Genomic DNA, 14,108 nt, shown 5'->3' on the forward strand with positions numbered 1-14,108 from the left:
AAAGCTACAGCATTTACTTTCAGGCCTTGAGCAAAGCCAATGGGGTGAGTATTTCATTTTACTGTTTTTTCATATACCAATTTAATGTCTTGCTAACGGTTACACTTAAGGATCGACACTTAAATCTCCCAAAACTGGCTGGTCATATTTCACCCCAAAATCTAACTGAAAAAAAAAAAAAAAAAAAGATATTTTTCACATAAACAACTTTTTAACTTTCATGACAAAAATATTTTCCCCCAATTATCATCATGTAAAAATAACCCACCAAAATACTTGTTTATACTAACAAATGCTATGAAGCATGACCATCCAAAAACACAATGCAAGTGCATGTCAAAAAATATAAAGCAAAATCACACTGTTGGCTATACTATTTCATTATTATTTTTTTTTATCCTAATATATAACTGTATTATTATTATAAATAGTTAAACATAATACGATCCAGAATAAATAACCAGTATAAGTATTTGTGAGATTCAACCTTAAACAAGAATTAGAAGTCTTATCAATGTAGAAAAAAAAACTGATATCACGTTTCAAAGAATAAAGCTGTACGTCGATAAGTCCAATAGTACACAGAACATAACCTTTGCTCTGTACCATCCAAAATTACAAGACAGTGCTAGAAATGGGTTTATATTAATGCATATTTAGATATATATTCACACAATAGTGTTTTAGCAGGCATAATACGCTCAGCAAAGGCTCCATTTGGGCCTGCTGCATTGCTGTGCGTTTTGAAGTATGTGGTTCCCTATGTGATTGGATTTGATTCAATTCAATCTCTCAGTCTCAGGCGGCTGGAGAAAAGCACTCGAAAACAACCTCAGACTGTGACCCAGATAATTTGATTGGAGATTCATGCATAAAATATGGATTTAGGTTGGTAGTTCAGATTTGTTTTCAACTTACCTTGTTCCAAGTGTGTTCGAGGAGCGCTCTGTGTAAAAAATATTTCATTTCCACGGTGCAAGGTAACAAAGAAATGCACAATGAAAGTCAGTGCAGAGATTACCCATCATACTGATAGCTATTCAAACCGGCTTCATGTAGCATTTGTCATTAGTAGAATCATGAATTGATTTGACACATTATGTGTGGTTTTGTAATGATATTTATGCATGAAAAATACAAAAACAATATCAATGCTTTATACAGTTGCTCCGAAAAGTATTTGGACATTCAAGCGACACTTAAATATGTGATTTCACTGCATAACAAATTATCACACCAAGAGTAAATAAGTGTATATTTCAAGTTTGTTTTAGTTTGTATTATTTAATAAACCTTTACAGATATATAAGACTCACTCAAGCATCCGAGTATTTGTAGGTGCCACTGTAAAAGTTATTAAACAAAACCAGAACCTAAAAACATTGTGCAATGCCATTCTCTCTAATGAATTACCATTGCTCCATAATGTCAGTATGAGCAGGGAACTGTAGTCCACATTAAATTTGCTAGTCATCATTATCACTCTCAATGGAGTTGAAATGTCAGCATGACTTTTAAAGGCCTTTTCAGATGAAGTGTGTCATTTTGGGGGGTTTAAAATACTTTTAAAGCCAGTCATTGGTGAATCTCCCGAAAAGAGCCCATCTTCTGTTGACATAGCAAAAATGACACATTACCTTTAAAGACAGAACTACTGCTGTTTCTTGATCTCTCCGTGTAGTAGCAGTCCATAAACAACAGCATCTCAGAGCACAGCTGCCCACAGAGTTACTCCTGGCACTGAAAATTGCACCAGGTCACTTTTGATAAACTTTATCACATCATTTTTGTGAGAGAGAGAAGAGGGACAGTCAAGGAAATAGTGGTCTCTAACTGCTCTAAGCTAAATTAGGATTCCTCCTCTGCTCGCTTTTGTCCCTCTGGTGTGCTTGTGAACAGGGCCGAAGACGCTTGGGCTAAAAGAGCAAGTAATTGCCACTGCAGGCATCTTTTGTTCTGAAAGAGGGATACGGAGTTGTGAAGAGGCACTCACTCGTTTAAGTGGCGGAACCCACAATAGACAGAAATTGAAACAGACGCATGCAGCTTTTAACAAAATGAAACCCACAAAGCATGTTTTTGATGTGTAGCAGGTAAAAGGACAAGTTTGTGGCACATTGTTTCCTCTGACGTGCAGCTCGAATAAGAACAAACACTCTAGAGGAAAGCAGCTTGTATATTTAAAAGTGACAACGTGTAAAAGGTGAATTCACTATTTGTTGGAGTGTGGCAGCTACTATTGGACAACTTGATAAAAAAATTAAAAATAATAATAATGTGCAATTTCCTGTGTGCAAACTGTGTGCCTTGGTTCATTCAAACAATGCTGAGTTTCCATTTGGTCAGTGCAATGAAATAATTAAAGCAGTATTCATATAGTCATGAATATGATTAATTGCTTCCTATTTGCATAAATGAAATGGGAATAAACTTAATCTTGGGTTAATTAGTGTGTAACCCTCCTCCTTTTGTTATGTGCAGTTCATCAGCATTTGATAGCATTGATGCTCTTGGTCTGAGACAAAATATTTCTCTCACTGTGGTAGGGAGTGTTTTTGAAGCGTCTCGCACTACTTTCACACTGTTTTTGAGAATCTCTTGCCATTTCTTTCTTCATTTACACCTAACGCTGCAGTCATCTGTCATGCTTGCTTTTGCTCTTTATGAAAAACAGAGTCCTCTGTATGAATGAAAACACTATAGACAGCAAAAGCAGCTTGTGTCTTTGTTTTCTGTTTTGTTTTTTAGTTTCTTTTGCCTAAATCTCCTGCTAATACTTCACCAGACTGGAGGTGTTACTCTTGAAAGCAGCATCTCCTGAAATAGTAGCGCCGCTGTCTCAAATACCTCCAGATGACTGGCTGATACCACTTTTCTTTTGTTATTTTGTGCTGCATGTTTCTTTTATTCATTCTCACAGGAGCGTTTTCCCTCCTGAGCCCCTAATGTGTAGATGATTGCCTCAAGAGGTTGTTGTAATCATTCATACCTGTATTCATAATTCCTAATTATAAGCATCCACTTCACAACCTGTTTAAAACGCTGGAGAAACTGGGTGAAACTCTTTTTTGTCTCCTAGGAAATGAGGTTTTCGATCAGCCTGTTTGTACGACATGCAGAAGCTGATTATGACTAATAAATCTTTTTTTTTTTTTTTTTTAGAAATAGAAAGAAAGCAACTACATGTATGCTTTCTTCTAAGAGAAACACAAAGTGATACTTTTCTTGACTTCACCTCCAGAGGGTGTTTTGATGGTTGCTAGGATGTTGCTATGCGGTTTCTAGGGTGTTCTGGGTGGTTGCCAGGGTGTTGCTCACTGACATTCTGGTCCGAAATTATGGTTGCTAATGGTTTGAGTGTTGATGTGTTGTTGGAATGGTGTTGTTAGGGATTGGGAGTCCTTGGTGGTTGCCAGGGTGTTGCTATGTGGTCATTAGGGCTTCCTGGGTAGTTGCTAGGTAGCTGCTTAATGGCCCATGTCAAAGGAGTCAAATGTCTTTCTGACAAATGGGTTCCAGATTTGGAGCTAATGGTTTGAGTGTTGCTGTGGTGTTGTTAGGGGGTTGGTAGTGAGTTGTGGGGTTTTTGCTAGGGAGTTTTGGATGGGCAGTAAGGAGTTGCTAGGGATTCTGGGAGGTTGCTATGGAGTTTGGGGTGTTTGCTTTGGTTCTGGGTGGTTACTAGGTGACTACTAAGGTTTTTGCTATAGTAATGCAAAGTGGCTACCAAGGAGTTTAGGGTGATTACTAGGTGTTTCCCAAGGGTTGATAGGGAGGTCTTGGTAGTTACTAGGTGGTTGCTAAGGCATTCTGGGTGGTTGCTAGGTGGTTTCTATGGAAAACGAGTAACTCCGTTTTAGATATCAAGCTGCCCAGTTTCATCATGAATCATGTCTGTAGCATATATGTGTTTACGTGTTTCTTTTAGAAGCCCAAACTTTGCAGAAATCAATGTGTTCACATTTTGACCTAGTTATTAGTTAGATAATAGTGTTCCTAGGTTGCAGTCGCTGTTGTCATAGGGCAAGAATTGCTGCAGGCGTGTCAAGATAACTGCTGTAATGGCTAACTAATCCATAACATGCTTCAGAATTGAGTGAGTGACCAACTAGAAAACATATTGACTGCAAATTTGCTGTCATATGGATTAACTCTAGCAGGCATGGGAAAAAGCTGAACAGTGACATGAAATCCATATTCTTTAACTTCTTTGGCTAACCATTAGGCATTTGTCATAAGAGAGCTGTGTTCTTTTCATCAATGAAATCTTGTCACTCAAGCTTAGTAAATTGCAGTCTGTTGAATTTGTCTATGGAGAGTTATTAGCTTATTTTTTGCTTTCCCTTTCTTTAAGAACTGTCATGCATGTCCCAATCTTTCCATTTCTCAACAACAGCCTTTTTATTTATTTTGTTTGTTACAGTACATCCTATCCAAAACAGCAACGGCATGGTAACAACTCAGAATACCTTAGTAACTGCCTCACAACACCCTGACAACGAGCCATAGCTCTTTACCATCACTGCACACACCAGCACCACTTGTCTTTTCCTTGTAAAATGTAGAAAATCCAGTGCTGATATGCAATTTGCTAGTGGTAATTTTGCAGTATGTCAGGATAATTAAGTAAATGTTTAGATAAAGGCCTTGGAGTCTTCCCTGATCTGTAAAGATTTTTTTTCTTTTTCAAAACTCTTTCTCCATCTTTCTCAGTCTTTCTCTTTCCGCTATTACCCGGTCATCGTAAAAAGCCTTTGACAGTCTGTCAGTGAATTATTTGACTGGAGGGGCAGACAGTATAGCTCAGCTGTCACTTCCTGTAGGAATGTTTCCCATCAGCCAAGGATCCCCTTCTATTATTCCATTCCCCAAGTCCCAGAGCTCCGACTGCACTCAGAAATGAAGTACCGGCCCCCCCCCCTTTTCCTCTAACCCTTTTCTATTACAAAAAGTACTGAAAAGAATAATCAAAATTAAACTGTGATAGTTTTTAACTACTAGCCTCTTTTAGACTTTCCTTCCTTTTTTGTAGCTTGTTTATATGCCTCCCTTTATTAATCTGGATGGAAAGTCCTCATAAAACCGATCACTATTATTTTCAGCCACTTTTACAGTGGCCAGGAGTGTTTGACATGCATGTCCGATAGCAGTCTATGACAGACAGATAGTCCGTTCACATATGAACCCCTTTCCATCTCACTGTGTCAGTCCACCCCCTGCTTCAGTGCCGCAATCAGATGGGACAAACCTCCCCTTCCACAGCATTGACAGTTCATTTTTCAGTGTCAACAGTGTGAGTTTAAGGGCATTGTTGTGTTTGTGTTCATCAGTACTTGATGCATTTGAGCAACTCATAATGGTTTGATTCCCGTGAGCCAAATTGATATGTGCAATGAAGTGTTGCCAAAGGGATTTTTAAAATTTTTGAAGAGTGCCACTGATAGGCATAGTGAAGTTATATAATAAATGCTAGGAGAGAGACTGCCTGATAGATTTTTTCATAGTGTTTGCAAAGAAAAGTTTCATTACTGTTGTTAGGGTAAGTCATTTAAGTCAAGTCAAATCAAGTCATCTTTATTTATATACCGCTTTATACATAAAAAAAAAAAAAAAATTGTCTAAGCAGCTTTAGTGGTAAACAGAGAAAATAGTATTGTCAATAATTTTTGAAGACAATAGTAAACAGTCAGTTTTTTGGCATTGTTGATTCAGTGACATCAATCAATTTAGTTCTCTTCAAAATTGTTTCAAATATTGTCAGAAATTAAGTGTCCCAAACTAAACAGACAAAGGCAAAAGTAGCAACAAAATGGAGAAAAAAAACCTTTCGGTTGAGGGGACCAGTTCTCCTCTGGCCAGACAAATCGAGCATGGCTCCTGTGTATAATTCCAGGCTGCACACACAATTCAGATTGAAGACCATTCAGTCTTCACAGAAATCTATTCTAGGGCTCATCTAGTTTGACATGGTCTCCGCTGACATTGAGGGTTAGACGTATGACATCATCTCTTATGCGGATATCTAGTGTGATGATCCACCTCAGATTATTGGATATGGATCTGAATTCTGGTTGGTCCTGCGACCATGATCACAGAATACAGAATGAAACAGGCTAATATTAGCGTAGATGCCATTGAATCCTCTTTTTTGATGTAACAAGTACATGGGGGTTAATGTGAAGTGATCCCAGTACCAGTTTGACCTAGTTTGATCTAGTTGATGCATCCCATAGACTTACACTGAAGGAGTGGCTGGAGCCATATAAAGGGGTCAGAATACGGGTCTTTTGACTTTGGCCAGTGCATAACCACCTAGCAACCACCCAGAATACCATAACAACTGCAAGACCACATTTTTTCAAGTACATACTAGCTGTATCATCAACTTTTATTCCAAAACATTACTTTTATAATGACATCTACTAACACAAAAATACCAAAAAAGAAGTATTTGCCATGGTCTGGGTTTAATTTAGTCTGTGCTTAACTCTGGGTAGCAACATTCTGAACCTGTAAAGAATCAGTTGACAGATCAATTTGAATGATTTATGCAGAAAACCACAAAGTGTTGTTGAGTCGTGCTAAAATATAGCAAAAATTGTGCAGTGTGTTTGAGAACATTTGCGGGTTTTATTTAGTAGTAGGCTGTCATTTAGCAGATGATTTTGTCTAATGCAAATTAGTGCACTTATTAGCATAGAGGCACACTCTGGGCATGTGCACATACACACATATGAATGCTCAGACAGTCCACTGCAAGTGCAACTTAAAGGGATAGTCCACCCAAAATGAAAATTATGTTATCGTGTTTACACTGTCATGTTGTTCCAACCCACGAGACCTAATTAATCGTCAAAACACCAATTAAGATATTGAAGATACTTTCTGTCACTTCGTTAAAGTCCAGGTGTTTGTAAAATTATTCTATATTATCCACGTCTTGTGAAGAAATATTATTGGTTTAAATGATAACAACAGGATCAATTTAGGTCTAAGCAATGATCAACACATAAATAGAGAACACATTTGAGGTTCTGTGTTTACTTATACGTGATGCCTCTATGTATGTGTTTAAATATAAATAAAAGCATTAAACAGTTGCTCTACCGTGGACAGTTCTTAGTTTACTTAAAAGGGAAAAATTAGTGCAGAAAGAAAATATTTGGTTATAGACCCTCCTGTGCAATGCTGAGATTACAACATGTACTTCTGTCTCTCTTTCAGATGTATAATACAGCTGCTATACCAATATAACTTCATAAAATACTAATAATTAGCAAAACCTTGATGTATAGGCATTACTGTTTACATGACCGCTGAGATGAGGTGCACAAGGACAGCAGATCTAATCAATCAAGTGGCTCTTGTAAACACGCTCACAGAAACACATGGTAGTTGTCTGGCTTCCTGTCTCAGAGCTCGAAACTTCCATGCAGACTTCACACCAAAATCTCGTGGACTAATTAACACTTGTCATGCCACACGTGCCATTCGGAGGGGAAGCAAGTGAGATTTTATCATTCATAACTGGCATTCCAAAGGCAGCCATGAATAGAATAGAATAGAATAGAATTAGAATAGAATAGAATAGAATAGAATAGAATAGAATAGAAAAAAAAATTATGCTTTAAATTAACATGGCTTCGTGGGTTATGCCATCAGAAGTATTTCTTTTAAAGGATCAAATCAGGTCATATGTTTTATAATTGTACCACATTTATGACCTTACATTTTCTTTACTTAAACTTGGCTGGGTGACTTTACATGCATGGGAAAACTGAACTATAATTTAAGCTTCTCCCAGCATTTGTGAATCCTTCAATATCATTAGAAATGTTGTTATATAATTAACTGTGTCTTCATGTCATGCACCTCATGATGAAAATAACCGAACTTCATTGTGTTGCAATTACTAAGATCACTGTAGCTTGACAAAAACCATGTTCCCCAATACAGTGTCATTTTGACGTTTAATTAAAACACAATCTTTCCTCTTCTCTTCCAGGAAAACCAAAATCAACTGTGTGCGACTGGCTTCCAAAGGTATGAGAATTTTTTCACTTATTTTTAGCTTGTATGAATGAAAAATTTTAGTATTAATTACTATTGGTTTATTTGTTTATTTATTTGCTTGTTCCTTTGTATGTTCAGATGAGACTTGTTTTGGAAAAGTTCTTTGGCTGGGTTGATGTTTGGATAGTTCTGTCTAATAGAAATCCCTGTTACCCAACACACTCAATCAAATTCAGTGAAATAATTTTGGTTAGAATTAAGCTGATGTAATAGTAGACATGTTATTTGCCTCTGTATTCTTAATAGACCTTTGATTTTATAGTGGAACCCACTAAACATAATGAAAAAGAAAAAAAATGGACGAAGCCTTTTCCTTTAATTGTACATTCAGACAAAGCTCAGTTGCATCAGACTGAGATTAGTGCTCCCAGTTTCATTGAGAAATCTGAAATCCTATTTTATTTTACCTGCATGGTTATCTGCCTCTGGCCAACAATTCTGTTCAGTTTCTTTTGCTCCATTTCATTTCCCCTTCTCTCCGTAAAAAGACCCCTTTACATAATCATTTCCAAGACCAGAGCAATCTCAAGAGACTTTCTATTATTTAATGGACATCACAGATAAAGAGACACTACAGCTTTGCAGCGCTACAGAATCCTCCCCCCCCCCCCCCCCCAATTCTCTCTTTTCCAGTTTTCTCTCATTTCTTTTGGCTTTTTCTCCATCTTATTCAATAATAATGCTTCTGCACACACCTGTTTGTTTTGCTGAACTCATTTTATTTTGCTCCATGTCAGCCATTTTTTGTTTCGTTTTTTTCCTTTCATATCCCAGATAGATCCAGCCTGAGTTGGGTTCTTATTATGATTGTAAAAACCAATTACTTTTGTGTTTCTGCTTTAGAAGGACATGCTTTATACTTTGTGATGCCCTGGATACAGACATAGGAGAGATTCAGCCTTTCCTTGCCTTTTAAAGTGGATGTTTTTAATAGATTCAAATTATGGGGTGAATTCACTAAATGGTTGCGTGAATTTTGCACACAGTGTTCAAGCAGAAACTCTGCCACTTATTCACTCACCACTAGTTTAATAAGAATGGTATAGTTCTGCACTGTCCTTAAATCAAGTAATTGCCATTCATATGACAGCAAACATGTCTCCTTATGTGCATTAGATGTGCCTTGTTCATGAAACCCAGTGCTATGTGCTGAAAAATTAAATTATGTTTGCCTGCGTTTTCTAGTGATCAAGGAGTGCAGTTTCTCTTTTTTAAATAACTGATTAAAGGAGTAGTTCGTCAAAAATGACAATTATAACACCAGATATAGATGACTTTGTTTGTTGGAACAGATTTGGAGAAATGTAGGAATGGATCCTCTGCAGTGAATGAGAGTCTAAAGAGTTAAGAAAAACCTCACAATAATCCACACCACTCTAGTCCATCAATTAAAATATTGTGAAGCAAAAAGCTGCATGTTTGTAAGAAACAAATCCGTCGGTGAATATGATTTTAGCATCAAATAGTTGCTTCCTCTGTCCATAATATTACTTTCGTATTGATGGATGCAAACACCTTAATGCAAACATCTTTTTTTTACAAACACACAGCTTTTCCCTTTGCAAGGACAATTATCCAAATCTGTTTGTATGACAAAACATCTTGAATACATCTTGGATGGTCCATGGGTTAATATATTTTCAGCAAATTTTTGGGTGAACTATTCCTCTCAGGTGTTTGGATTGCAGTGATACAGCTGTAGTATATTAGATCAGTTTAGAATGTCAAAATTGCAGAAGTATGCTGCATCCTCCACCTCCTGGCACTCAGAACTGGCACGCAAGCTGGGGAACTGTAACACGCAATTCTGAATTCAGCACAAATGTTGTAGTCTCATTAGCATAATTGCCTAATTTGCATAATTCCTTTATTGAACCGGTTGATAAAACAATGCAAATGTAAATAAACAACAGCAGATGCAATTCAGTCTTAGTGCATTCCCCCCTGTATTTTTTCCCATTTTCATACAATTGGCAAAACATTTCAAAGCCACATAAGGCCTCAACTGGTAAAATATTTGCATTCATATGAAAAAATCTATTTACAAAGTTTTCTATAACTCTAATGCTTACTCTGTCAGTTCCACTAGATGATTCTGGAGTAATATGAATGTTCCCGTGTGAAATAGCCTACCTGTTGTATCCTAGACATTTCAGTTTCCTTTCCAGCCAAATGTTACTCACTCAAAGGGAAGCTCAGATGATTGAGTTGAAAGCATAATTCTTTAGACTATTTTTTCTTTCCTTCTTTCTCTCATGCATGCCGGCCTGGAACGTAAACCTTGTGTTAGTGGTAATAGGTAGGGGACAAAATACCACGCCCTACATACTTGTCATTCCCAGTGAAGGTGAATATTATTCCATAGTCAAACTTTTCTTTCTTCTTTCTTCTTTCTTCTTTCCACCCTTCCACATTTCTTCTGCTGTTGTTTCCTGCTCTACTTTTTCGTTTATTATTTGACTTTTTTTTCTTTATTTTGCTTCTCTCCAACGGCATCTAAATGCATTTTTTGCATGTCTGGTTCACTAAAAAGTCTAGCTGGTTCTCATTGACTCCATTGACACTATTGTAATTTGGGACCCAGTGAATGTACAGTGCTGCTCATGTTTTAAATGATCCTATTATTAATATTTCATGTTTAAAAACAACAGATATCCCTTCTCTATGATAGTTTTGCTCATGACCTTGTTATGCTCTGAAAAAATGAATCCATAATAAATATCAATTTAAAAAATTGCCTACTTAGAAATGATTAATCACATAGAAATTTAAATTATCTTTTGTTAATTCAAAAATAATCCTTACGTACTTCTTATTTATGAAAATGTTATATATGATGATACACATTATATACTGAATGAATTATTGATACATTTAATTATTATTTTTTTATTTAACTTTATCTCTATAACCCAGCCCTGATATTGTTCTGGACTAAAGTAATCTATTTTTGTTTCACTCAGAACATTATTTAAATATATATATATATATATATATATATATATATATATATATATATATATATATATATATATATATATATATATATATATATATATATATATATATATATATATATATATATATATATTTTTTTTTTATTTTTTTTTTTTTATTTTTTTTTTTTACTGTTGAGCTTAATAAGTTTCTGAGCAAAATGTGAAATATGTTGCCTTACCTCCAACACTCCTCCCCTTACATGTGCAAGTGACCACTTCACCTAACATGACCCCAGTCATACACACTGACCCTGCCAGCCTACACTTGTGTGTGTGTGCGTGTGGGTGTGTGTGCGTGCGTGTGTGTGCATGAGTGCGTGCACATGTGAGTGCGTTTGCCAGCATGTGTATGTTTGCCTGTATTTTGTCTGAAATTACAAATTGTTTGCATTAAAATATCTTACATTTTTTTATAGGGTCTAACTGGATATCTGCATTGCAAAGGAGATAGCTTACTTTTAGTCAGCTAGTGAACCATTACAGTGGCTAATCGTCTGAATTATGCAGATTAAAGCTCTCGTCAATTTATGTTTTAAATACATATTTTGACATGCAAGGCTCATAATTATATTTTTAGAGTTTAATTTGAGTGTACAGTGACCCCCAAAAGTAATTAGATACTTGAAACTTTAATATGCATGAATGTCATTGCACTAGTTAGCATATTAAAGCAAGTTGTGTTTATAGTAAAGAAGTTAGTTGAGTTTTAATTGAACTTTTATATCATAATTTAAAAAAATACATTAATAAATAACATTATTTAATTGCAGGTGTAACTTGGATATTTTCATTCTATGCAGTAAAAAATTCAGATATTTTTAGGTGAGGCTTTTCCAGACACTTTTTGAGGCCAGTAATATTCACTATGCAAAAAAATAAAAAATAAAATAAACCTAGCTGTGTTTGCTGTACTATCCGAGCAGTTCCAATAACAAGCAAAATAAACAAACTAAAGGCATCATGAATTATGCATGTTCACTTTGAGCTTGAAATCAATTGTCAGTTTACACAAATACCTTTGTTTCTCAAAGCTCCCATCTGGAATTTAGCAAAATGCTCAAGACCATGCTTACATATAAACCCAAATACACTTGTGAATTAGAAACAAAAGGGATTTTTAAACTAAATGTATTTACAATCCCACCCATTATCCTCTAAGTATTTGGTATTTAACATCATGGGTTGCTCACGTGACTGCCTGGTCTCAGTCCCAGTCCATCTGAGATTATAATCCTGTTAGATGTGTCTGTAATCCTGTCGACTGCCAAACAATGGCAATAGAGATGTCAGCAGCGATATGCACCCCCATAAACCTTGCATAATCCCTCTGCCTACAGATATGCTTTAAATAAAGTAATACAAAAGTACCTTTTCACATGCTAACAGAACTGAAAAGTATTGCAAAATGCCAGCAATTAAAATGGCAGAACTCACCCACTCTAATGCCCCCTGTATATGGTATAGATTCATTCTTAATATGATGGGCTTTAATAATAATTCCTCTTTGATACTCAATTTTACCCCCTCAAAATAAAAGGATTTGCATACTTGCATATTTTATTGGGCATACAAGCAGGGCTCGTGGGCGAAGTGTATAGTACTTCTAATCAAGGGCAGATTATTTTTCAATATTTTACATAATATTTTATGGTGAAAAAAAAAATAGCACAGATCTTGAAGGAGCACTGCTCTTTGATTGCTAAGATCCTTATGATTCATAAAAGTGTGAGTCATTTAAACCCATATTATTGTCAAAATGTTAAACTTAGAATCACTTTTTAACCACTTAAAAATTATTAAAGCTGAAGTTTCTGTATTGTATTTGCCATATTATACATTGTGGCAATGTGTTGGAAAACATAATCTCTCACTATTTAGTTTGAAGATGCTAGTTTTTCAGAAATTTCATACTTCTCCTTGGAAAACCTTGAAAACTTTTTTTTTTCTGAAGCGTGCATTTAAAAAAAAAATGTTCCGAAAGATTTTTTTTTTTTCTGCAGCAGCAGCATTTTTGTTTCTTCGTAGAACATTTTAGTTAACAGTTTGTAAAAGATCCATTATTTTCTTAGTGTGAAAAAATTATATAATCTAAGGAACCTTTTTTAACTATAAAGAAGCTTTGTGGATTGGAAAGGTTCTATGGTTGTTAAATGTTCTTCCCTTGATATTTTTAAGGGTGTTTTGTGAATATTCATAGTCACCATAGTCTTAAAGACAGATCACCAAAACCATGTTTTACTGCTTGCTATTGCTGGTCAGATGGGACATTTTCTTTCTAGAGGGCATTTTATTAGACACAGATATACATTTATCATTTTTACCAGTACATTTTAAATGCACTTTAAAAATTCTTCTGGTAAATATATAGCTCAATGAGAAGAGATTTGGTGTCCTGAAGGATCAGTAAAATGAGTCAATTAGTTGGTCAAGATTAATATTGATGTATTATCGTGAAGATAGTGCTCGCTGGAAGAATGATATCAGAAAATAGACTAAAAGAACCCCATCATGGAGTAAGTGTGTGTGAGTGTCTGTGTGTGTGTGAATTATGAACTGTTGAACCCAGTCAGATCAGATCAGATGGGAGGACATGGAGTTCAGTTACTATCTTGATAGAGTCAAAGGAGAACACATAGTCCATCCACATAAACCATCACATTCACCTTCTGACAGCTGTAGATGGAGCCAAAATGTGTTTGGCTGGAAAACATTCCAAAGACTAGCAAGGTTAGCAGAGATTGGCTCAGTGTTCTTTTCAAAGGTCAAAAGAAACAAAAGTTGTTAATGTTTTTAAAGTTCATATATTTTTTAAATATCTATATTTATATTTACATATATTTACAGACATTTTTAGTACTGAAAAACAAGACAAAAATACAGCTTTTTTTGTGAAGGTTTAGATCTACAACATACAGTTCCAGAAATATATATAAACGTTAAATGTTGAATGTTTAATCTGCTCATGCTTTAAAGAGAACTGTGCGGTTTGAGGGAAATACTAAATCAAATTATTGAGCTTTCATGAAAGCAGACCAC

At 35.6% G+C, this 14,108-nt stretch overlaps 1 protein-coding gene across 1 annotated transcript in view; it reads left to right on the plus strand.

Moving 5' to 3' along the window:
* The first annotated feature begins 8,010 nt into the window (after nt 1-8,010).
* LOC113050247 (receptor-type tyrosine-protein phosphatase T-like) overlaps nt 8,011-14,108 on the plus strand; it is a 73,531-nt gene continuing 67,433 nt past the window's right edge. The window contains exons 1-2 of the mRNA XM_026213036.1: nt 8,011-8,043; nt 10,364-10,420. The gene's annotated coding sequence lies outside the window, so the exon portion shown is untranslated. The remainder of the gene's footprint in view (nt 8,044-10,363; nt 10,421-14,108) is intronic.

This window comes from Carassius auratus, chromosome 31, assembly GCF_003368295.1.
Source record: "Carassius auratus strain Wakin chromosome 31, ASM336829v1, whole genome shotgun sequence".
Taxonomy (NCBI): domain Eukaryota; kingdom Metazoa; phylum Chordata; class Actinopteri; order Cypriniformes; family Cyprinidae; genus Carassius; species Carassius auratus.